At 37.4% G+C, this 23,001-nt stretch overlaps 1 non-coding gene across 1 annotated transcript; it reads left to right on the top strand.

The window, feature by feature from the left end:
• Positions 1 to 15,359: 15,359 nt before the first annotated feature.
• LOC148580283 (small nucleolar RNA R71) lies at positions 15,360 to 15,462 on the top strand. Its single transcript, XR_015896495.1, has one exon. It is a non-coding gene; the product is annotated as a small nucleolar RNA R71 (small nucleolar RNA).
• Positions 15,463 to 23,001: the final 7,539 nt, after the last annotated feature.

Here is a 23,001-nt window from a genome sequence, read left to right as displayed (position 1 = left end):
AATAATGAAACAAAGTCCTAAAACTAGCAAAAACTTAACAAGCAATCCAAAAATAAAGCTATTCACAAAATTCACACATATACAATAACCAATAACATAACACCATTGCAACTCCCCAGTAACGGCGCCATTTTGATGAGTGGATTTTTGATGGAATAGAATTTCAGAATTGAATTCTCGTTGCAACTATAGTTTTTAAACCAAGCAATAATCCTTTCATACAAAAGATTGTTTGTCACGAAAAGTATTTAAATCTCGGGTCGTTGTCCCTAGGAATTGCAATAAAGTGTTCTTGTTATTGGTTATGAGTTATGTTTAGGGATTTGGATAAAGGACATGAAAAGTAAAGTGCAAAGGAAATCAAATGACAAAAAGGTCTTGGCAAGGGTTAGTGGTCAAGGATTTCTATCCCTATCACTAACCACAACATGAGAATTGGCAAGGATCAATCCCATTAAATCATCCTCTAACTTAGTAGTAAAGGAAAGTCAAATGAGCTATATCAATCCAAGTCCATAAGTCCTAACTCTCCACTAATTCAATTAGTGAGAATTAGAGTTAATGGCTCCCAATCATCAATCACTTGGACATTAGTAACTCAAGACTTCCTAAATTACCTTCCCAAGCCAAGAGCATAAAATTCTACTCTAACATCCTTCCAAGTATTTTATCAATCACTTGGAAGGCATAAAAGGAAAACATAGTAAAATTGCAAGAGAAGTAAATCTACACTACTCAATTGCAAGGAATTAAACAACAACAAAGCAATTCAACAATAAAAGAAACATGAATCATAAATTGCATTAAAGGAAAATGGAAGAACAAAAGTGCATCAACATAAAAGTAGAGAATTACATGAATTAAATGCTAAACTAGAGAGAGGAGATGTAGAAGAAGAAGAAATTGCAAAAGGAAAGTAAATCAAAGCATGAAATTAACGTAGATCTAAGAAATCCTAATCTAGATCTAACCTAATCCTAATTCTAGAGAGAAGTGAGAGCTTCTCTCTCTAAAACTAACCAATCCACCCAAAACCAAACTAAAACTTACTAAGTGTCTAAGTGTCTCATCCCTCTTCAATCCTTGGGTTAAATAGCATCATAAATGAGTTGGATTGGGCCCAAAATACTTTAGAAATCACTGGCCACGAGTTGCACTTTAGTGAGTCACGTGCAACATCGGTGTGTACACGTATAGTTCGCATATGAATCCCTAAATGCGATGCAACAATGGCAAATTTTATATTATTTTAAATCTCCAGATGTTAGCTTTCTAACGCAACTGGAACCGCGTCATTTGGATCTCTGTAGCTCAAGTTATGATCGATTAAGTGCAAAGAGGTCGACTTGACAGCTTTGCGATTCCTTCATTTCTTCATGAGTTCTCCATTTCTACATGCTTTTTCTTCATTCCCTCAATCCAATCCTTGCCTCCTAAATTTTAAATCACTTAACAAACATATCAAGGCATCTAATAGAATCAAGGTGAATTAAATTTAGCTATTTTGAGACCCAAAAAGCATGTTTTCACTCTTAAGCACAATTAAAGGAGAATAACAAAAACCATGCTATTTCATTGGATAAATGTGGGAGAAGGAGATAAAATCCTCTAAATTCAACACAAGATAAACCCTCTAAATGGGGTTTATCAGTACTCCCTGGCTGGTGTTCAATGCCAACTTTCCTCTTCCTTGTTGGACGCCCAGGATGCTCCCTTCCTGGTGTTCAACGCCAGCTCCTTACTCCCTATGGGGCATTGAATGCCCAACACTGCTCCCTGGCTGGCGTTCAACACCAGCTTCTGGTCCCTATGGGGGCGTACACCCAGAGTGGATCAGAGACGGGAGCTTTTTAGCTCCTTTTTGGGTGTTGGACGCCCATCTTACTCCTTATCTCGTTCATCATCACCAGTAAGGGACTCTCCCCAAGGTGTTCTATTTTCAGTTCTGAATATCTTTGTTACTGTTCTAAGTGCTACACATGATCACAAACATCAAAAAGCAAAGAAAAACTACAGGGAATAAATTAAGACAAACTCAAATGAGAATAAACAAAAAAGAAAAGAAACTGTAGTACTCTAATCATGGTTGATGCACTGAAATCTGTATCACCACAAATTTTTCTCGGCAAGTATACCGAATGTCGTCAAGTAAAAACTCATAGTAGAGTGAGGTCGAATCCCACAGCGATTGATTGGTTTATCAACTTTAATTAGAAGAGTGTTCTAGTTGAACTGAACAGATTTGAATTGGGAATTGCATAAAATTAAATGGCAGAAAACGTAAATAGCAAGGAATGTAAATAACTAAAAATAAATTGCAGAATCTAAGGAGCAGAAATTAAATTGTAGAAACTTAAATGGGTATGGGGATGATTGAGCATAAATGTAAACAGCAGAAATTAAAGAATCGGAAAGATCAGAGATGGGGAAGTTCATTGGGCTTAGGAGATGTTGCATTCTCCGGATCAAGTTCATTCTCATCTCTTCCACAATCAATGCATTCATTGATCTCTTGGCAATCGTAAGTGATTAAATCCCAATTCCTTGGCAATCCAATCTCTCTAAGCTTGAACAATTGCCCAATTCCTTGATCTAATTGCTCATGGGAAGAGATGAAGTACGATCATTGATTATACCACATGTTTTTCTAGATCAAAACATTAGTAGGATTATATGTCACCGTATCCATCCAACCCCCAATTCAGTTTAACATGAGAAAGTATTTCTAGCATGATTTTCTCATTCCTCTTCCAAGGTTCAAAGGAAATCCAAGAATGAGAAATTTCTCTTCCGAGACAATTGCTCAATTGGATGAAGATCGAAAGCTTTCATGTAAATCAAGAGAAAAGAAAGAAGTAGAAGAATGAAAACTATTATTGATCCATTGAATTACAACAGTGCTCCCTAACCCAATGAAAACGGTTTTAGTTGTTTATAGCTATGGGAATGGAAATTGAAAATGATAAATCCATTTCAAAATAAACTGAATTACAGAGAAAGTACAAATACAGAGTGTTTTCAATTCTGGATCCCCCCAGGTGTTAATCCTTATACCCCTATATATACTACTTCTCTGATCTTCAGTTAGCTCTGCAAGTCTCTGGAGTGGGCCCTTAAGCATAGTTAAAGCAGTTACAATCTTAGTAGGCTTAGCTCAGCTTGCAGGAAGAGTTTGAGTTAGGTACTTTCAAGTTGGTCAGGCCGTTAGTATGGTTAACGTCAAGTGTAAATCCTGGTTCGAAGACAGTAGTGACACTAACTTGGTCACTAACGTTCCCGAACCCTTTTGAAGTTACGTTAACCCCACTGTTAGTGGCAGTAACGTGGCCGCTAACCTAGCCTTTCCTAACCATGATCATGTTAATGGTGTTAACTACACCGTTAATGTCAAATTCATCTCTTCCTCCACGTTAATGGCCCACATTAGTGGTCTTAACGTGGCCATTAACGTGGGCATACCTTGGCTCGAAGACGTTAGTGGTGTTAACTACACCACTAACGTTGCAAACTTCCTCCTCTTCCACGTTAGTGGCACTAACGTGGCCACTAATGTTGGCTTCTTGGACATTCCCAACATTAGTGCCGTTAACTATGCCACTAACGTTGCAGAGCCCCCTTTCTTCTACGTTAGTGCCTACGTTAGTGGCACTAACATGGCCACTAATATGTGCTTATGATGGCACTCTTAACGTTAGTGGTGTTAACTATACCACTAACGTTGGGGCTTCTTATTTCTTCTACGTTAGTGCCCACGTTTGTGGCACTAACGGGGCCACTAAGGTGCGCTTCAATGACCTTCGAAGACATTAGTGGTGTTAACTATACCACTAACATTGCAAGCTTTCCCCTTCTCCACGTTTATGGCCATGTTAGTGGCACTAACATGGTTCTTCAATGCTTCTTGTACCTGAAATCAATCAAATATAGTTCATCAAAGTCTTGCTCTTGATCATGAGATGATGCATCATGCATTATATCAGTCAACTCTTGCATTATTCTCATGGAATTGTTTAGAATTCACAATGTTTGCTTGAATCAAGGTATGGATGCATATTCAACCAATTACTTGCTTATTTCCCAAGAAAATGCGTGAAACTAACCTAAAACATACAAAAAATGGCTAGTAAAATTAGCCAAGATGCCCTGGCATCACAACACCAAACTTAAATCTTGCTTTTCCCCAAGCAAGTACTAGATTATAAGAAGAATGAATGAAAGTACAAGAGATACAAGTCCTTATTCATAGAATTCAAATCCTTGGTTCATGGGGTTTCATGCATAGCAACTTAGGTTCATGTTCTTGATGGTTATTTTTAGGCTATAACCTGCTCTTGAATACTCACTCTATTGCCTTCTATGAGACCTTTATTCATTGATCCTTGTCTTGGCTTTGTTTTTGCTTTTATTTTTTCTTTTTCTTTAGAACTTATTGCTTTCTTAGACTAAGTGCTCTTTGTTGAGACAACTCTTTAGGGTAGGCTTTCAGCCAACACTCCCGAACCAGTTGGTATAAGGTGCTAGGTGTTGAAACACCCCTAAGGACTTAATCACCCAAGTCTCTTCTCAGCACATACACACCACAGGCACATGATTTGTTATTCATTCCTGAGACCTTGGTGTCCAGCACCTCTTCGGGTTGCTAAATATTTTGTAACAAGGTTGCTCTTGATAGTGGACTTTTAGTTGACAATCTCGGGTTAGTTAACCCAAGTTGTCAAGTGATAAAGCACTCCTAAGAACTTACTTATCCAAGCAGATCCTTGTACAAAAACACCATAGACACATGCCTCAAGGTTCAAACTATCGGTGCCTAGCCTTATTTCTTGCTCTTTTATTTTTTTTCTTTCCTTTCTAGGATCTTATTAATCATCTAAGTCTCATAGAATGATCTTTAAGCTTGTAATTCAACAGATATTCTAGCCTTAAACCTTATTGATAAACCAACTTAGCTAACAAACACCACTAAAAAAACTAGAAATTTATTCTTCAACATTGGATTTCACTCTTGTTTTTCACACATTATAATTTCTTTTATTGAACTTAAGAACAGAGCATACAATCCAAGCAAGGATGCAGTGTCCTAGGCAACAAGGCTAGCAAGCATAAAGATGAACTAAAAAACTAAATGCAATGATTCAGAGATTGAAGGAACATCGATTAACAACAATGTAAATGCACTTTTAATTGACATCTTTAATTCAAAGGAAAACAGTCAAGTAATAATGCAACCTCTTGTTTCTTCTTGTCATCACCTTCTTTAACTCTTGTATCTTTCTTTTTCCATCCTGGATGATGATGTTCTTCCTTCTAAAGGCTTGACTGCTTTTCCTGTAAAAATAGTGAAAGTTGCTCGCTTCCCAAGCACTTGAGTGGTTAGCATTCATGTGTGTTTGTGAGCTTCTGAACTTAGTTTGGTGTGTGAACACCAAACTTAGTTCTTTGCTTACTTCCTTGTGCAATGATTTGCATGCAGAGTGTTATCATGTGCCTTTAATCTTCTTAAAAATAGATATTAACTAGAATTGAGGGTCAAAATACCTCTGTGATTGCTTAAAATTAGTGATGTCTTATGATAATTGAAGGATTGTAGTGTGTTCATTTAAACTTCATGGTGGAACACCAAACATAATATCACACTTTCATCCTTGAATTATTGACTTATGGAATCATCACTCTTGGTGTGAAACACCAAACTTAAGTTCTTGCAATACACAGAAGGTTATTTGATCCTTTATTAAGCAAAGAAAAAAATTACAAAGAAGGTTTACCTCTGGTTGGGTTGCCTCCTAACAAGCGCTCGTTTAACGTCATTAGCTTGACGGTTATTTCATTAGTTGAGCTTGTACTTCATCTTGGGACCTTATCCCATGTTGCCCAGATAGTGTTTGAGCCTTTGTCCATTCACAGTAAAGGTTTGCTGATAGCTTTCTTCCATGATTTCTATGTGTCCATAAGGTGAGAGCTTGGTGACAACAAAGGGTCCTGACCACCTTGACTTTAGCTTCCCAGGAAAAAGCCTTAGCTTGGAGTTGTAGAGGAGCACTCTCTGTCCTTTTTCAAAGCTCCTTTGTGCCAACTTAAGGTCATGTTTTTTCTTTGCACTTTCCTTATAAATCTTGGCATTTTAATAGGCTTGGGATCTGAATTCTTCCAATTCTTGTAGTTGCAGGATCCTTCTTTTTCCAATAGCATTATTGTCAAGGTTCAGTAGCTTGAGGGCCCAGAATGCTCTGTGTTCAAGCTCAACTGTTAGATGACAAGCCTTCCCATACACTAGTTGATATGGAGACATTCCAATTGGTGTCTTGAAGGCTGTCCTATATGCCCAAAGAGCATCATCCAACTTCTTTGACCAGTCTTTTCTTGAAACTCCCACAGTTTTTTGAGAATTCTTTTGAGCTCTCTGTTGGATATCTCTGTTTGCCCACTTGTTTGGGGGTGATAAGGTGTGGCAACTTTATGCTTAACTCCATATCTCAAGAGGAGAGTCTCTAATGGTCTGTTACAAAAATGGCTTCCTCCATCACTGATAAGAGCTTTGGGAACTCCAAACCTGCTGAAGATATTCTTCCTGAGAAAGTTCATTACTACTTTGTTATGATTTGTTGGAGTTGCAATGGCTTCCACCCACTTGGATACATAGTCTACTGCCACCAAAATGTATTTGTTTGAGTATGAGGTTGGGAATGGTCTCATGAAATCAATCCCCCAGACATCAAACAACTCAAGCTCTAGGATGAAGTGTTGTGGAATCTCATTTCTTCTTGGCAAGTTTCCAGCTCTCTGGCATTCTTTACAATTCTTCACTAGTTCTTTTGCATCTTTGAAGAGAGTGGGACAAAAGAACCCACACTGCAGTACTTTGGCTGCAGTTCTTTCTCCTCCAAAGTGCCTTCCCTAACCAGAACCATGACAACTCCATAAAACTTCTCGTCCTTTTTCCTCTGAGATGCATCTTCTAAGTATTCCATCTAAACATTTTTTGAAGAGGTATTGTTCATCCCAAATAAAATACTTGGCATCATTGATGAGCTTTCTTTTCTGATGTTTGTTGATCTCCAAAGGCACTTCCTCAGTGGCTATAAAATTGGCAATGTCTGCGAACCAGGGTGCCTTGTGTATCAACATTAGCTGCTCATCTGGAAAATATTCATTCATACTTAGGTTGTGTGTGCTGCCCTCTTCACAAGGAATTCTTGACAAGTGATCTGCTACTTTGTTCTCTACACCTTTCTTATCTTTAATTTCAATGTTGAACTCCTGCAGCAACAAGATCCACCTTATCAATCTTGGTTTTGATTCTTGCTTGGCAAGTAGGTATTTTAGTGTTGCATGATCAGTAAAAATAATCACTTTAGAGCCAATGAGATATGATATAAATTTATCAAATGCAAACACTATTGCCAAAAATTCCTTTTTAGTGGTGGCATAATTCCTTTGGGTTTCATTAAGGACCTTACTGGCATAGTATATAACATGCACTAGATTGTCTTTTCTCTGTCCTAACACTACCCCAATAGCAAAATCTGATGCATCACACATCAGCTCGAACAGTAGATCCCAATTGGGTGGGGCAATGATAAGTGCCGAGGAAAATTTTCTTTTCAGATCTTCAAAAGCCAGCATGCATTCTTGATCAAACACAAAAGGTGCATCAGAGACAAGTAAGTTACTCAAAGGTTTGGCAATTTTTGAAAAATCTCTAATAAACCTTTTGTAGAATCCAGCATGTCCTAAAAAGCTCCTAATTGCTTTGCCATTGCTGGGTGGAGGTAATTTCTCAATTATTTCCACCTTAGCTCTGTCTACCTTTATGCCTTTATTAGAGATTTTGTGGCAAAGGACTAATCCCTTCTGTTACCATAAAATGGCATTTCTCCTAGTTTAAAACTAGGTTAGTCTCTTGGCATCTCTTTAGCACCAAGGCAAGGTGATATAAATAATTAGGAAAGGAATCCCATAATACTAAAAAATCATCCATAAAGACTTCAATGAATTTTTCAATCATGTCTGAAAAGATAGAAAACATGCATCTTTGGAAAGTGGCAGGTGCATTGCACAATCCAAAGGGCATGCGTCTATAAGCAAAGACCCCATATGGACAAGTAAAAGATGTTTTCTCCTGGTCTCTTAGGTCAACTACTATCTGGTTGTAGCCTGAGTAGCCATCCAAGAAGCAATAGTATACATGCCCTGCAAGCCTTTCTAGCATTTGGTCCATTAAGGGGACTGGGAAGTGGTCTTTCCTTGTGGCCTCATTGAGTTTTCTGAAATCAATACACATTCTCCATCTCGTGACAGTTCTTGTAGGGATGAGTTCATTCCTTCATTGGGCACCACAGTGATGCCTCTTTTCTTAGGAACCACTTGGACAGGGCTCACCCATGGGCTATCCGAAATTGGGTAGATCACCCCTGCCTGTCATAGCTTCATGACCTCTTTTTGTACCACTTCTTTCATGACTGGATTCAAACTTCTTTGAGGTTGAATGGAGGGCTTGGCATCATCTTCCAATAGGATTTTATGCATGCACATGGAGGGACTTATCCCTTTTAAGTCAGCAAGTGTCTATCCAATAACATCTTGGTGCTTTTGCAACACCGTGATTAACTCTTTCTCTTGTTCTTGACTTAGAGCAGAGTTGATGATCACTGGATAGCTCTCACCCCTTCCCAAGTATGCATACTTGAGAGTGGGGGGCAATGCTTTTAGTTCAAGCTTGGGTGCTTCATTTTTTTCCTCTAACATGCTTGAAATGAGTGCCTCAGTTGATTGAATTGCTGCAGCCTCACTGTTTGATGGGAGGTCTTCTTCTGACACCTCTTCAAGTTGTCCTTTTTCAATGATCTCTTGTACTAAGATCTCCACTGTATTTAACCTCATGCATTCTCCTAGTGATTCCTGCGGGTAACTCATGGCTTTGAACACATTAAATACCATTGTCTCATCATGTAGCCTAAGGGTAAGTTCACCTTTTTGGACATCGATGATGGCTCCGACTGTTGCTAGAAACGGCCTACCCAAAATGATTGGAGCTTTAGCTTCTTCCTCCATATCCAACACCACAAAGTCTGCTGGGAAGATGAAGTCTCCCACCTTCACTAACAAGTCTTCTACTACTCGATGGGGGAATTTGAATGATTAGTCAGCTAATTGAAGTACCATTCTTGTTGGTTTGGCTTCCTCAATCTTCATTCTCTTCATCATTACTAAGGACATTGGTGTGGCAAAATCGTGATCGTTCATTTCTTGGTAACGGCGTCAAAAACTTTATACGCACGTTCATAATCTTAATTCTTTGTCACAACTTCGCACAACTAACCAGCAAGTGCACTGGGTCGTCCAAGTAATAAACCTTACGTGAGTAAGGGTCGATCCCACAGAGATTGTCGGCTTGAAGCAAGCTATGGTCACCTTGTAAATCTTAGTCAGGTGGATTCAAATGGTTATAGAGTTTTAATAATTAAAAGATAAATAAAATATAAAATAGGATAGAAATACTTATGTAATTCATTGGTGAGAATTTCAGATAAGCGTATGGAGATACTTTTGTTCCTTCTGAACCTCTGCTTTCCTACTCTCTTCATCCAATCATTCCTACTCCTTTCCATCGCAAGCTTTATGTAGGGCATCACCGTTGTCAATGGCTACTTCCCGTCCTCTCAGTGAAAATGGTCCAAGATGCGCTGTCACCGCACGGCTAATCATCTGTCGGTTCTCGATAATACTGGAATAGGATTCAGTAATCCTTTTGCGTCTGTCACTACGCTCAGCACTCGCGAGTTTGAAGCTCGTCACAGCCATCCCTTCCCAGATCCTACTCGGAATACCACAGACAAGGTTTATACTTTCCGAATCTCAAGAATGGCCGCCAATAATTCTAGCCTATACCACGAAGACTCTGATCGTAGATCAGGAGGCTAAGAGATACACATTCAAGCTTGTTTACATGTAGAACGGAAGTGTTTGTCAGGCACGCATTCATAAGTGAGAATGATGATGAGCGTCACATAATCATCACATTCATCATGTTCTTGTGTGCGAATGAATATCTTAGAGAAGAAATAGGCGTGAATTGAATAGAAAAAACAATAGTACTTTGCATTAATTCATGAGGAATAGCAGAGCTCCACACCTTAATCTATGGTGTGTAGAAACTCTACCGTTGAAAATACATAAGTGATAATGGTCCAGGCATGGCCGAATGGCCAGCCCCCATAAAGGTCTAAGATAGCATAAGACAAATCCAATATCGGATCCCTAACATGATAGTAAAAAGTTCTATTTATACTAAACTAGTTGCTAGGGTTACAGAAACGAGTAAATGATGCAGAAATCCACTTCCGGGCCCACTTGGTGTGTGCTTGGGCTGAGCATTGAAGCTTTCACGTGTAGAGGTCTTTCTTGGAGTTAAACACCAATTTGTAACCTGTTTCTGGCATTTAACTCTGCTTTGCAACCTATTTCTGGCGTTTAACTCCAGAATAGGGCAGAAAGCTGGCGTTGAACGCCAGTTTGTGTCGTCTAAACTCGGGCAAAGTATGGACTATTATATATTGCTGGAAAGCCCTCGATGTCTACTTTCCAATGCAATTGAGAGCGCACATTTGGACCCCTGTAGCTCCAGAAAATACACTTCGAGTGCAGGGAGGTCAGAATCCAACAGCATCTGCAATCCTTCTTCAACCTCTGAATCTGATTTTTGCTCAAGTCCCTCAATTTCAGCTAGAAAATACCTGAAATCACAGAAAAACACACAAACTCATAGTAAATTCTAGAAATGTAATTTTTATTTAAAAACTAATAAAAATATACTAAAAACTAACTAAATCGTACTAAAAACTATGTAAAAACAATGCCAAAAAGCGTATAAATTATGTGCTCATCACAACAACAAACTTAAATTGTTGCTTGTCCCCAAGCAACTGAAAATCAAATTAGATAAAAAGAACAGAATATACTATAAATTCCAAAATATCAATGAAACTTAGCTCCAATCAGATGAGCGGGACTAGTAGCTTTTTGCCTCTTGAATAGTTTTGGCATCTCACTTTATCCATTGAAGTTCGGAATGATTGGCATCTATAGGAACTCAGAATTCAAATAGTGTTATTGATTCTCCTAGTTCAGTATGTTGATTCTTGAACACAGCTACTTTATGAGTCTTGGCCGTGGCCCTAAGCACTTTGTTTTCCAGTATTACCACCGGATACATAAATGCCACAGACATATAATTGGGTGAACCTTTTCAGATTGTGACTCAGCTTTGCTAAAGTCCCCAATTAGAGGTGTCCAGGGTTCTTAAGCACACTCTTCTTTTTGCTTTGGACCTCGACTTTAACCGCTCAGTCTCAAGTTTTCACTTGACACCTTCACGCCACAAGCACATGGTTAGGGACAGCTTGGTTTAGCCGCTTAGGCCAGAATTTTATTCCTTTAGGCCCTCCTATCCATTAATGCTCAAAGCCTTGGATCCTTTTTACCATTGCCTTTTGGTTTTAAGGGCTATTGGCTTTTTGCTCTTGCCTTTTGGTTTAAAGAGCTTTTGGCTTTTTCTGCTTGCTTTTTCTTTTTCTATCTCTCTTTTTTTTTCTTTTTTTTTGCCATTTTTCTTTTCTTTTTTTTTTCGCAAGCTTTTGTATTCACTGCTTTTTCTTGCTTCAAGAATCATTTTTATGATTTTTTAGATTATCAGATAACATGTCTCCTTTTTCATCATTCTTTCAAGAGCCAACATATTTAACATTCCTAAACAACAAATTCAAAAGACATATGCACTGTTCAAGCATTCATTCAGAGAATAGAAAGTATTGTCACCACATCAAAATAATTAAACTAATTTCAAGGATGAATTCGAAACTCATGTACTTCTTGTTCTTTTGTAATTAAAGCATTTTTCTTTTAAGAAAGGTGATGGATTCATAGGACATTCATAGCTTTAAGACATAGACACTTAAACATTAATGATCATATAGTAAAGACACAAACATAAATAAAACATAAGGCTCAAAAACCGAAAAACAGGAAAATAAGAACAAGGAGATTAAGGAACGGGTCCACCTTAGTGAGGGTGGCGTCTTCCTCTTCTTGAAGAACCAATGGTGCTCTTGAGCTCCTCTATGTCTCTTCCTTGTCTTTGTTGCTCCTCCCTCATAGCTCTTTGATCTTCTCTAATCTCATGGAGAATGATTGAGTGCTCTTGGTGTTCCGCCCTTAGTTGTCCCATGTTGGAACTTAATTCTCCTAGGGAGGTGTTAATTTGCTCCCAATAGTTTTGTGGAGGAAAGTGCATCCCCTGAGGCATCTCAGTGATTTCATGGTGAGGAATTTCCTCATGCTCTTGTTGAGGCCCATGATCTCTTGTTTGCTCCATCCTTTTCTTAGTGATGGGCTTGTCCTCTTCAATGAGGATGTCTCCCTCTATGTCAATTCCAGCCGAATTGCAGAGGTGACAAATGAGGTGAGGAAAGGCTAACCTTGCCAAAGTGGAAGACTTGTCAGCCACCTTATAGAGTTCTTGAGGTATAATCTCATGAACTTCCACTTTCTCCCCAATCATGATACTATGGATCATGATGGCCCGGTCTATAGTAACTTCACACCGGTTGCTAGTAGGAATGATTGAGCATTGAATAAACTCCAACCATCCTCTAGCTACAGGCTTAAGGTCCAGTCGTCTCAATTGAACTAGCCTGCCTCTTGAGTCAACTTTCTATTGAGCTCCTTCCATACATATGTCCATGAGGACTTGGTCCAACCTTTGATCAAAGTTGACCCTTCTAGTATAGGGGCGTGCGTTTTCTTGCATCAATGGCAAGTTGAACGCCAAACCTTACATTTTCCTAACTGAAATCTAAGTAATTCCCCCAAACCATTGTAAGCCAATTCTTTGGATTTGGGTTCACACTTTGATCATGGTTCCTAATGATCCATGCGTTTGTATAGAACTCTTGAACCGTTAAGATCCTGACTTGTTGAATAGGATTAGAGAGAACTTCCCATCCTCTTCTTCTAATCTCTTGTTGGATCTCCAGATACTTGCTCTTTTTGAGCTTGAAAGGAACCTCAGGGATCACTTTCTTCTTGGCCACAACTTCATAGAAGTGGTCTTGAGGTGATGGGGAAGAGTGATTGAGGTGATTGGTGAAGGGTATTTGTGGAAGAGTTATGAAAAGGTGTGAAGAGGAGAGAAGAAAAGGTGGGGATCCTGTGGGGTCCACAGATCCAGTGGGGTCAAGGACTTAACATCCCTGCTCCAATTAGGCATGTAAAATGCCCTTAGTATACATGTCTGGCGTTAAACGCCAGCTTGCTGCTTGTTTCTGGCGTTTAACGCCACTTCCATGCTCTGTTCTGGCGTTAAACGCCAGTCTGGTGCTTGTTTCTGGCGTTTAACGCCAGCTTGATGCTTCTTTCTGGCGTTAAACGCCAGTTTGATGCTTCTTACTGGCGTTTAAACGCCAGTAAGTTCTTGCTCCAGGGTGAGCTATTTTTAAAGCTGTATTTGATTTTTTAGCAGTTTTTGTGACTCCACATGATCATCAACCTAAAAAAAAACATAAAATAACAATAAAAAATAAATAGATATAATTAAATAACATTGGGTTGCCTCCCAATAAGTGCTTCTTTAATGTCAATAGCTTGACAATGAGCTCTCATGGAGCCTCACAGATGTTCAGAGCATTGTTGGGACCTCCCAACACCAAACTTAGAGTTTGATGTGGGGGTTCAACACCAAACTTAGAGTTTGGTTGTGGCCTCCCAACACCAAACTTATAGTTTGACTGTGGGGGCTTTGGTTGACTCTGCAGTGAGAGAAGCTTTTCATGCTTACTCTCCATGGTTACAGAAGGAGATCCTTGAGTTTTAAACACAAGGTTGTCCTCATTCAGTTGAAGGACCAACTCTCCTCTATCCACATCAATCACAGCTTTTGCTGTGGCTAGGAAGGGTCTTCCAAAGATGATGGATTCATCCTCATCCTTCCCAGTGTCTAGGATTATGAAATCAGCAGGAATGTAAAGGCCTTCAACCTCTACTAGCACGTCCTCTACTAGTCTATAAGCCTATTTTCTTGAGTTGTCCGCCATCTCTAATGAGATTCTGGCAGCTTGCACCTCAAAGATCCCAAGTTTCTCCATTACAGAGAGTGGCATTAAGTTTATTCCTGACCCCAGGTCACACAGAGCCTTCTAAAGGTCATTGTGCCTATGTTACAGGGAATTAGGAATTTACCAGGATCCTGTTTCTTTTGAGGTAGAGTTTGCTGAACCAAGGCATTTAGTTCCTTGATGAGCAATAGAGGTTCATCCTCCCAAGTTTCATTACCAAATAATTTGGCATTCAGTTTTATGATTGCTCTTAAATATTGAGCAACTTGCTCTTCAGCAATGTTTTCATCTTCTTCAGAAGATGAATATTCATCAGAGCTCATGAATGGTAAAAGGAGGTTCAATGGAATCTCTATGGTCTCTAGATGAGCCTCAGATTCCTTTGGTTCCTCAAAAGGAAACTCCTTATTGGTCACTGAACGTCCCAGGAGGCCTTCCTCACTAGGATTCACGTCCTCTTCCTCCTCTTTGGGTTCGGCCACCCCAAGTAAGGTAATGGCCTTGCACTCTCTTTTTGGATTCTCTTCTGTATTGCTTGGGAGAGTACTAGGAGGGGTTTCATTGACTCTTTTACTCAGCTGGCTCACTTGTGCCTCCAAATTTCTAATGGAGGACCTTGTTTCATTCATGAAACTTAAAGTGGCCTTAGATAGATCAGAGACTATATTTGCTAAGCTAGATGGAGTCTGCTCAGAATTCTCTGTCTGTTGCTGAGTGGATAATGGAAAAGGCTTTCTATTGCTAAACTTGTTTCTTCCACCATTATTAAAGCCTTGTTGAGGCTTTTGTTGATCCTTCCATGAGAAATTTGGATGATTTCTCCATGAGGGATTATAGGTATTTCCAAAGAGTTCCCCCATGTAATTCACCTCTGCTATTGCAGGGTTCTCAGGATCATAAGCTTCTTCTTCAGAAGATGCCTCTTGAGTACTGTTGGATGGAGCTTGTAATCCATTCAGACTCTGAGAAATCATATTGACTTGCTGAGTCAATATTTTATTCTGAGCCAATATGGCACTCAGAGTATCAATTTCAAGAACTCCCTTCCTCTGAGGCGTCCCATTACTAACAGGATTCCTTTCAGAAGTGTATATGAACTGGTTGTTTGCAACCATGTCAATGAGTTCCTGAGCTTTTGCAGGCGTTTTCTTTAGGTGAATGGATCCACCTGTAGAATGGTCCAATGACATCTTTGATAATTCAGACAGACCATCATAGAATATATCCAGGATGGTCCATTCTGAAAGCATGTCAGAGGGACATTTTTGGTCAGTTGCTTATATCTCTCCCAAGCTTCATAGAGGGATTCACCTTCTTTCTGTTTGAAGGTTTGAACATCCATTCTAAGCTTGCTAAGCTTTTGAGGAGGAAAGAACTTGGCTAAGAAAGCCGTGACCAGCTTATCCCAAGAGTTCAGGCTATCTTTAGGTTGAGAGTCCAACCATATTCTAGCTCTGTCTCTTACAGCAAACGGGAAAAGCATAAGCCTGTAGACCTCGAAGTCAACCCCATTGGTCTTAACAATATCACAGATCTGCAAGAATTCAGTTAAGAACTGAAATGGATCTTCTGAGGGAAGTCCATGAAACTTGCAGTTCTGTTGCATCAGAGAAACTAATTGAGGCTTTAGCTCAAAATTGTTTGCTCCAATGGCAGGGATTGAGATGCTTCTTCCATGTAAATTGGAATTTGGTGCAGTAAAGTCACCAAGCATCTTCCTTGCATTGTTATTATTTTCGGCCATGTCTCCTTCTTTTTCAAAAATTTCTGTCAGATTTTCTCCAGAGGTTGTGCTTTAGCTTCCCTTAGCTTCCTCTTCAGAGTCCTTTCAGGTTCAGGATCAGCTTCAACAAGAATGTTCTTATCCTTGTTCCTGCTCATATGAAAAAGAAAAGAACACAAAAGAAAATATGGAATCCTCTATGTCACAGTATAGAGATTCCTTTATGTGAATAGAAGAAGAAAAGAAATTCGAACACAGAAAGAGGGAGAGGGTTCGAATTTTTAAGAAAGAGAAGGGTTAGTAGATAAATAAATAATTAGAAGGAGGTGAAAGAGAAGAATTTTCGAAAATAATTGAAAAGAAGAGAAAAATATTTTTGTTTTTATTTTGAATTTTGGTTAGAATTCGAAAATTAAGAAAGAAAAATAAAATTAAATCAAATTAAAATTTAAAACAATTAGTTAATTAAAGAGAAATTTTGAAAAAGAGGAAGGTGATTTTCGAAAATTAGAGAGAGAAAATTAGTTAGGTAGTTTTGAAAAAAGATAAAAATCAAACAAAAGAAAGGGTTAGTTTGAAAAAGATTTGAAAATCAATTTTAAAAAGATAAGAGGTTAGAAAAGATTTTGAAATTGATTTTGAAAAAGATGTGATTGACATTTATTTTGAAAAAAGATTTGAAAAAGAAATTTAAAAAGATTTGATTTTGAAAATTAAAGCCGATTACTTGACTAACAAGAAACAAAAAGATATGATTTTAAAATTTTAATGATTGAACCTTTCTTACTAGGCAAGTAACAAACTTAAAATTTTTGAATCAATCACATTAATTGTTAGTAAAGATTTTGAAATTATGAAACAAAATAAGAAAAAGTTTTTTGAAAATCAATTTGAAATTTTCGAAAATTATGAAAGAAAAATGAAAAAATTTGATTTTTGAAAACGATTTGAAAAAGATAAGGTTTTTAAATTGAAAATTTGACTTGACTCATAAGAAACAACTAAATTTTTAAAGATTTTGACTAAATCAAATCAAATTTTCAAAAATTATGAGTGAAATAAGGAAAAGATATTTTTTTTATTTTTGAATTTTAATGATGAGAGAGAAAAACATCAAAAAAAAAAAAACTCAATGCATGAAAATTTTGGATCAAAATAAATGATGCATGCAAGAACACTATGAATGTCAAGATGAACACCAAGAACACTTTGAAGATCAAGATGAACATCAAGACTTATTTTTGAAAATTTTTAAGAAAATAAAAACATGCAAGACACCAAACATAGAAATTTTCAAACTTTAGACACTAACAAATTGAAGATGCATATGAAAAACAAGAAAAGACACCAAACAAGAAAGATTTAAATATCAAACAAAGGAATTCATCAAGAACAACTTGAAGATCATGAAGAACATATGATGAATTTTCGAAAATTAAAGAAAATTATAAAAGCATGCAATTGACACCAAACTTAAGAGTTGACACTATACTCAAATAAGAAACACAAAATTATTTTTGGTTTTATGATTTTATTAAAATTTTTTTTATTTTTCGAAAATTATTTGGAAAAAGAAAATTAAGGATTTCAAAATTTTTTAATGAGAATTCCAGGAATCATTCAATGTTAGTCTAAAGCTCCGGTCCAGGAATTAGACATGGCTCACTAGCTAGCCAAGCTTTCAGTGAAAGCTCCGGTCCAAAACACTAGACATGGCCACTGCCTAGCCAAGCTTTAGCAGATACAAATCAGGCATACAACAACTGAATTGATGAGAGTCCACGGACTCTTGTGATGATAAGTTGAAATCTCGGTCCAAAAGATTAGAGATGGCTTCACAGCCAGCCAGATTTCAACAGATCATCATGAAACTCTAGAATTCATTCTTAAAAATTCTGAAGCCATAAAATAATTTATTTAATTATTTATTTATTTTTGAAAATTTTTCGAAAATAAAAAGATTTAAAAATAAAAACTTAAAATTAAAATAAAATTACCTAATCTGAGCAACAAGATGAACCGTCAGTTGTCCAAACTTGAACAATCCTCGGCAACGGTGCCAAAAACTTGGTGTGGCAAAATCGTGATCATTCATTCCTTGGTAACGGCGTCGAAAACTTTATACGCACGTTCATAATCTTAATTCTTTGTCACAACTTCTCACAACTAACCAACAAGTGCACTGGGTCGTCCAAGTAATAAACCTTACGTGAGTAAGGGTCGATCCCACGGAGATTGTCGGCTTGAAGCAAGCTATGGTCACCTTGTAAGTCTCAGTCAGGCGGATTCAAATGGTTATAGAGTTTTAATAATTAAAAGATAAATAAAATATAAAATAGGATAGAAATACTTATGTAATTCATTGGTGAGAATTTCAGATAAGCGTATGGAGATGCTTTTATTCCTTCTGAACCTCTGCTTTCCTACTGTCTTCATCCAATCATTCCTACTCCTTTCCATGGCAAGCTTTATGTAAGGCATCACTGTTGTCAATGGCTACTTTCCGTCCTCTCAGTGAAAATGGTCCAAGATGCGCTGTCACCGCACGGCTAATCATCTGTCGGTTCTCGATCCTGCTGGAACAGGATTCAGTAATCCTTTTGCGTCTGTCACTATGCCCAGCATTCGCGAGTTTGAAGCTCGTCACAGCCATCCCTTCCCATATCCTACTCAGAATACCACAGACAAGGTTTATACTTTTCGGATCTCAAGAATGGCCGCCAATAATTCTAGCCTATACCACGAAGACTCTGATCGTAGATCAGGAGGCTTAAAGATACACATTCAAGCTTGTTTACATGTAGAACAGAAGTGTTTGTCAGGCACGCGTTCATAAGTGAGAATGATGATGAGCATCAGATAATCATCACATTCATCATGTTCTTGTGTGCGAATGAATATCTTAGAGAAGAAATAGGTGTGAATTGAATAGAAAAACAATAGTACTTTGCATTAATTCATGAGGAACAGCAGAGATCCACACCTTAATCTATGGTGTGTAGAAACTCTACCGTTGAAAATACAAAAGTGATAATGGTCCAGGCATGGCAGAATGGCCAGCCCCCATAAAGGTCTAAGATAGCATAAGACTAATCAAAGCTCGGATCCCTAACATGATAGTAAAAAGTTCTATTTATACTAAACTAGTTGCTAGGGTTACAGAAATGGGTAAATGATGCAGAAATCTACTTCCGGGACCACTTGGTGTGTGCTTGGGCTGAGCATTGAAGCTTTCATGTGTAGAGGTCTTTCTTGGAGTTAAACGCCAGTTTGTAACCTGTTTCTGGCGTTTAACTCTGCTTTGCAACCTGTTTCTGGCATTTAACTCTAGAATAGGGCAGAAGACTGGCGTTAAACGCCTGTTTGTGTCATCTAAACTCGGGCAAAGTATAAAATCTTATATATTTCTGGAAAGCCCTGGATGTCTACTTTTGAACGCAGTTGAGAGCGCACCATTTGGACTCTTGTAGCTCCAGAAAATCCACTTCGAGTGCAGGGAGGTCAGAATCCAACAGCATCTGCAGTCCTTCTTCAACCTCTGAATCTAATTTTTGCTCAAGTCCCTCAATTTCAGCCAGAAAATACCTGAAATCATAGAAAAACACACAAACTCATAGTAAATTCTAGAAATGTGATTTTTATTTAAAAACTAATAAAAATATACTAAAAACTAACTAAATCATACTAAAAACTATGTAAAAACAATGCCAAAAAGCGTATAAATTATCCGCTCATGAGACATCAAATTTATTCTGGCTCCCAAATCACATATGGCTTTTTTCACTGTGATTTCTCCTATGAGGTAGCTTGGGTTGAATGATGGTACTACATTCCTCGGTTAATACCACGGTTTCATCATTTCTCCAGCTTCTCTTCTTGGTCATTAACTCCTTCAAAAACTTAGCATAGAGTGGCGTTTGCTCTAGTGCTTCAGCAAAGGGGATATTGATCTGCAGTCTCTTGAAAACCTCCAAGAATCTGGAGAATTGATTGTCCTTTTCATTCTTCTTTAATCGTTGAGGATAAGGAGCTTTTGGAACATATGGCCTCAAGACTTCTTTCTCTTGAGGTGGGTTGGGGGGAGGTGTTTGTGCTTCCTCTTTATCTTTTGAGCTTTCATCCACTTTTTTCTCTTGCGTTTCCCTTGAGGTTTCCTTCAGTTCCTTCCCACTATTGAGTGTGATGGCCTTGCATTCCTCCATTGGGTTTGCCCTGGTGGCATTACATGGATTGTGGTTAGGGACTTGCTTGGATAGATATCCAATCTGTATTTCAAGTTTTTTGATGGTAGCATCCTGGTTTTGCATATTGGATCTCACCTCCTTCTTGAAAACTTGCATGTCTTTAGACTCTTTGCAAAGTTCTCCAAGCAAGGTCTCAATCTGGGTTAATCTATCCTCAGATGGTGGTGGTAGGATGTTATTGGGAGGCTGAGAATGGCTATTTTGGGCTTGATATAGAGGCTGGAAAGAGTAGTTGTGTGGGGTTTGGTATGGTCTTTGGTTACTTTGTTGGTAGGTGGAACTATGGTAATGGTTGGAGTTTTGGGGCCTATGATCTTGAATTTGGTTTTGCTGGTTTCCCCATCCAAAGTTTGTGTGGTTCTTCTAACAAGGATTGTAGGTTTTGGAGTGTGGATCATAGGCTTGTCTTGATGGGTTTCCAACATAATTGGCTTGCTCCCAATCACCTTCTTCCTCTGCATTCACTTCTTATTGAGCTTGTGGTTGAGTATGGACTGCTGTAACTTGGTTCCTTTCCATCTGCTTGGTGAGGTCAGCCAATTGCTTGGTGATCAACTTGTTTTGAGCTAGCAATGCATCCATATGACTCAGCTCCATTACCCCTCTGTTTGAGTTTCTATCAGAGGCATAGAAGTACTCATTGTTGGCTACACTTTCTATCATGTTAATGGCCTCATCAATTGTCTTCTTCTTGTTGAGAGAGCCTCCTGAAGAGTGATCTAAAGCCTTCTTTGATTCTTGTGACAATCCTTCATAGAAAACGTGCAACTGTACCCATTTATTGAACATGTCCGGGGTGTATTTTCTTGTCAACTCCTTGTATCTCCCCCATGCTTCATAGAGAGTTTCACCATCTTGTTGTCTGAATGTTTGTACCTTAGCCCTCAACCTGGTAACTCTTTGGGGAAGGTAGAATCTTGCCAGGAATTTATTCACCACCTCTTCCCACGTTGTCAGGCTTCCTTTAGGAAAGGATTCTAGCCACTTTGCTGCTCTATCCCTGAGAGAAAAGGGAAACAAAAGCAGTTTGTAAGTGTCAGGATGGACACTATTGGACTTCACTATATCACATATTCTCACAAATGTGGTTAGATGTTGGTTGGGATCTTCCTGGGCACTTCCTCCCAACATGATTGGCTGTATCCTCTCTAACATGATTATGCACCTCTTCCTCATGATGGTTCTCCATATCGTCCTCCATATTTATATCCAGCTCCTCCTCTTCTTCCTCTACACCAATAACCCTCACTACAACAAATATGGCCTTTAGCAACGCCAAATTTTACAACGTCTTAAAACCGTTCTCTTAGATAGGTTTAGACAACAGCTTTTTAAAGTGTTACTGTTGAATTTAATTTTTCATCAATTTATAACAACAAATTAAAACCGTTCTCTTTGACTATTTTAAAGAACGGTTTTATAACCGTTACCATGATTTGTTTTTAAGCAATGGTTTTTTTATTGTTGTTTAAATAATTGTACAAAAAAATGCATAAAAACTGTTGTCGAAATGCTACACTTTAAAACCGTTCTATTAGATGGTCTTAGACAATAATTTTTATAGTGTTGCTGTTGAAGTTCAATTTTTCATTACGTTATAGCAACAAAATAAAACCGTTCTCTTTGACTATTTTAAAGAACAATTTTATAACCATTACAACAATAGTTTATCAAACAATAATTTTCTAATATTATTTAAATAATTATACAAATTAAAAGACACATATAAAAATAATTATAAATAATCATACAAATTGAAATAATTTTTTTTCTATAAATACTAAATTTATAAAATACTAAAAAACTATTGTTATAAATATATAACAAATATTATTTTTAGAAAAATTAAAATTAAAATAAATTTATAATAAATATTATATATTTTTAAAAATCTAAATATGAATAAATTGTGATTTTATCTTATTAAATTTAAACTTTATAATTTTAAAAATTATTCTATTAGAAAATAATTAAAGAGATTCGGAGATAAATTCATTTTGAATAAATTAATATTCTTAAGTAATTTTATTATAATGGAATATTTTATATAATTTTAGTAATTTAAAAATAAGAAAGAATTGTACAATTTAATTTAAGTGAATTTTATTATGAAAAAGTGATGACTTATTATTAATTTGAACTCCTTATTTATAAACTAATCTATTAAGAGTAATTAAATTAGTTTATTAATAATTTGGAGTTAATTTAATTAATATTCTTGTGTAATTTTTATAATTGGTTATTTCATATAATTTGAAATTAAAATTCTGGTAACGAAAACTGATAAAAATTTATATCATTTAATTTGAATAATTAATATTTTTAGGTTAAAAATTGTATTTTATAAAATATGATTAATACATTTATTTATAATTTAAATTATAAATAATTATTTTAGCTCATTAATAAATTAATAAATAAAATTTTATACATTTTAAAAATAATTTTTATAATATTAAATTTAAATTCTATATTATTATATCAAAATATTTTATTACTAATATATATTTTACCCTAATTCTAGAATTATCAAATAAAACCCCAATTTAATAAAATTGCTAACTTTGTTATCTTAAATCCCTAGACAGTAGACACACATACAGAAAAGGAAATAGAAGAAAAAGGGGAAAAGAAAGAAAGGGAAAAGAGAGAAGAAGGGGAATCGGGGAAGAAGGGAAGAAAAGGGAGAAGAGCGCGCCGTCACTGCACCTTGCCCACCTACCGCCGCCGTTCCGTGGAGCCGCCGCCATCGTCGCGCGAACCGGAGGGTGTGGAGACGGAGAAGAGTGCGCGCGAGAGAGGAGAAGTAGCCACCGTCGTCGAGGACTCCATCACCGCCGCTGAAGATCCTGACCGTCAAGCTCGTCGTCGCCGTTACACCTCCCATCACTGCCGCCACTGAAGAGCTCGAAGAGAGAGAAAC

This window comes from Arachis ipaensis, chromosome B10, assembly GCF_059453495.1.
Source record: "Arachis ipaensis isolate K30076 ecotype BB chromosome B10, ASM5945349v1, whole genome shotgun sequence".
Classification (NCBI taxonomy): domain Eukaryota; kingdom Viridiplantae; phylum Streptophyta; class Magnoliopsida; order Fabales; family Fabaceae; genus Arachis; species Arachis ipaensis.
The sequence above is the reverse complement of the archived record's forward strand: the minus strand, read 5'-3'. Positions and strand labels throughout refer to the sequence as shown.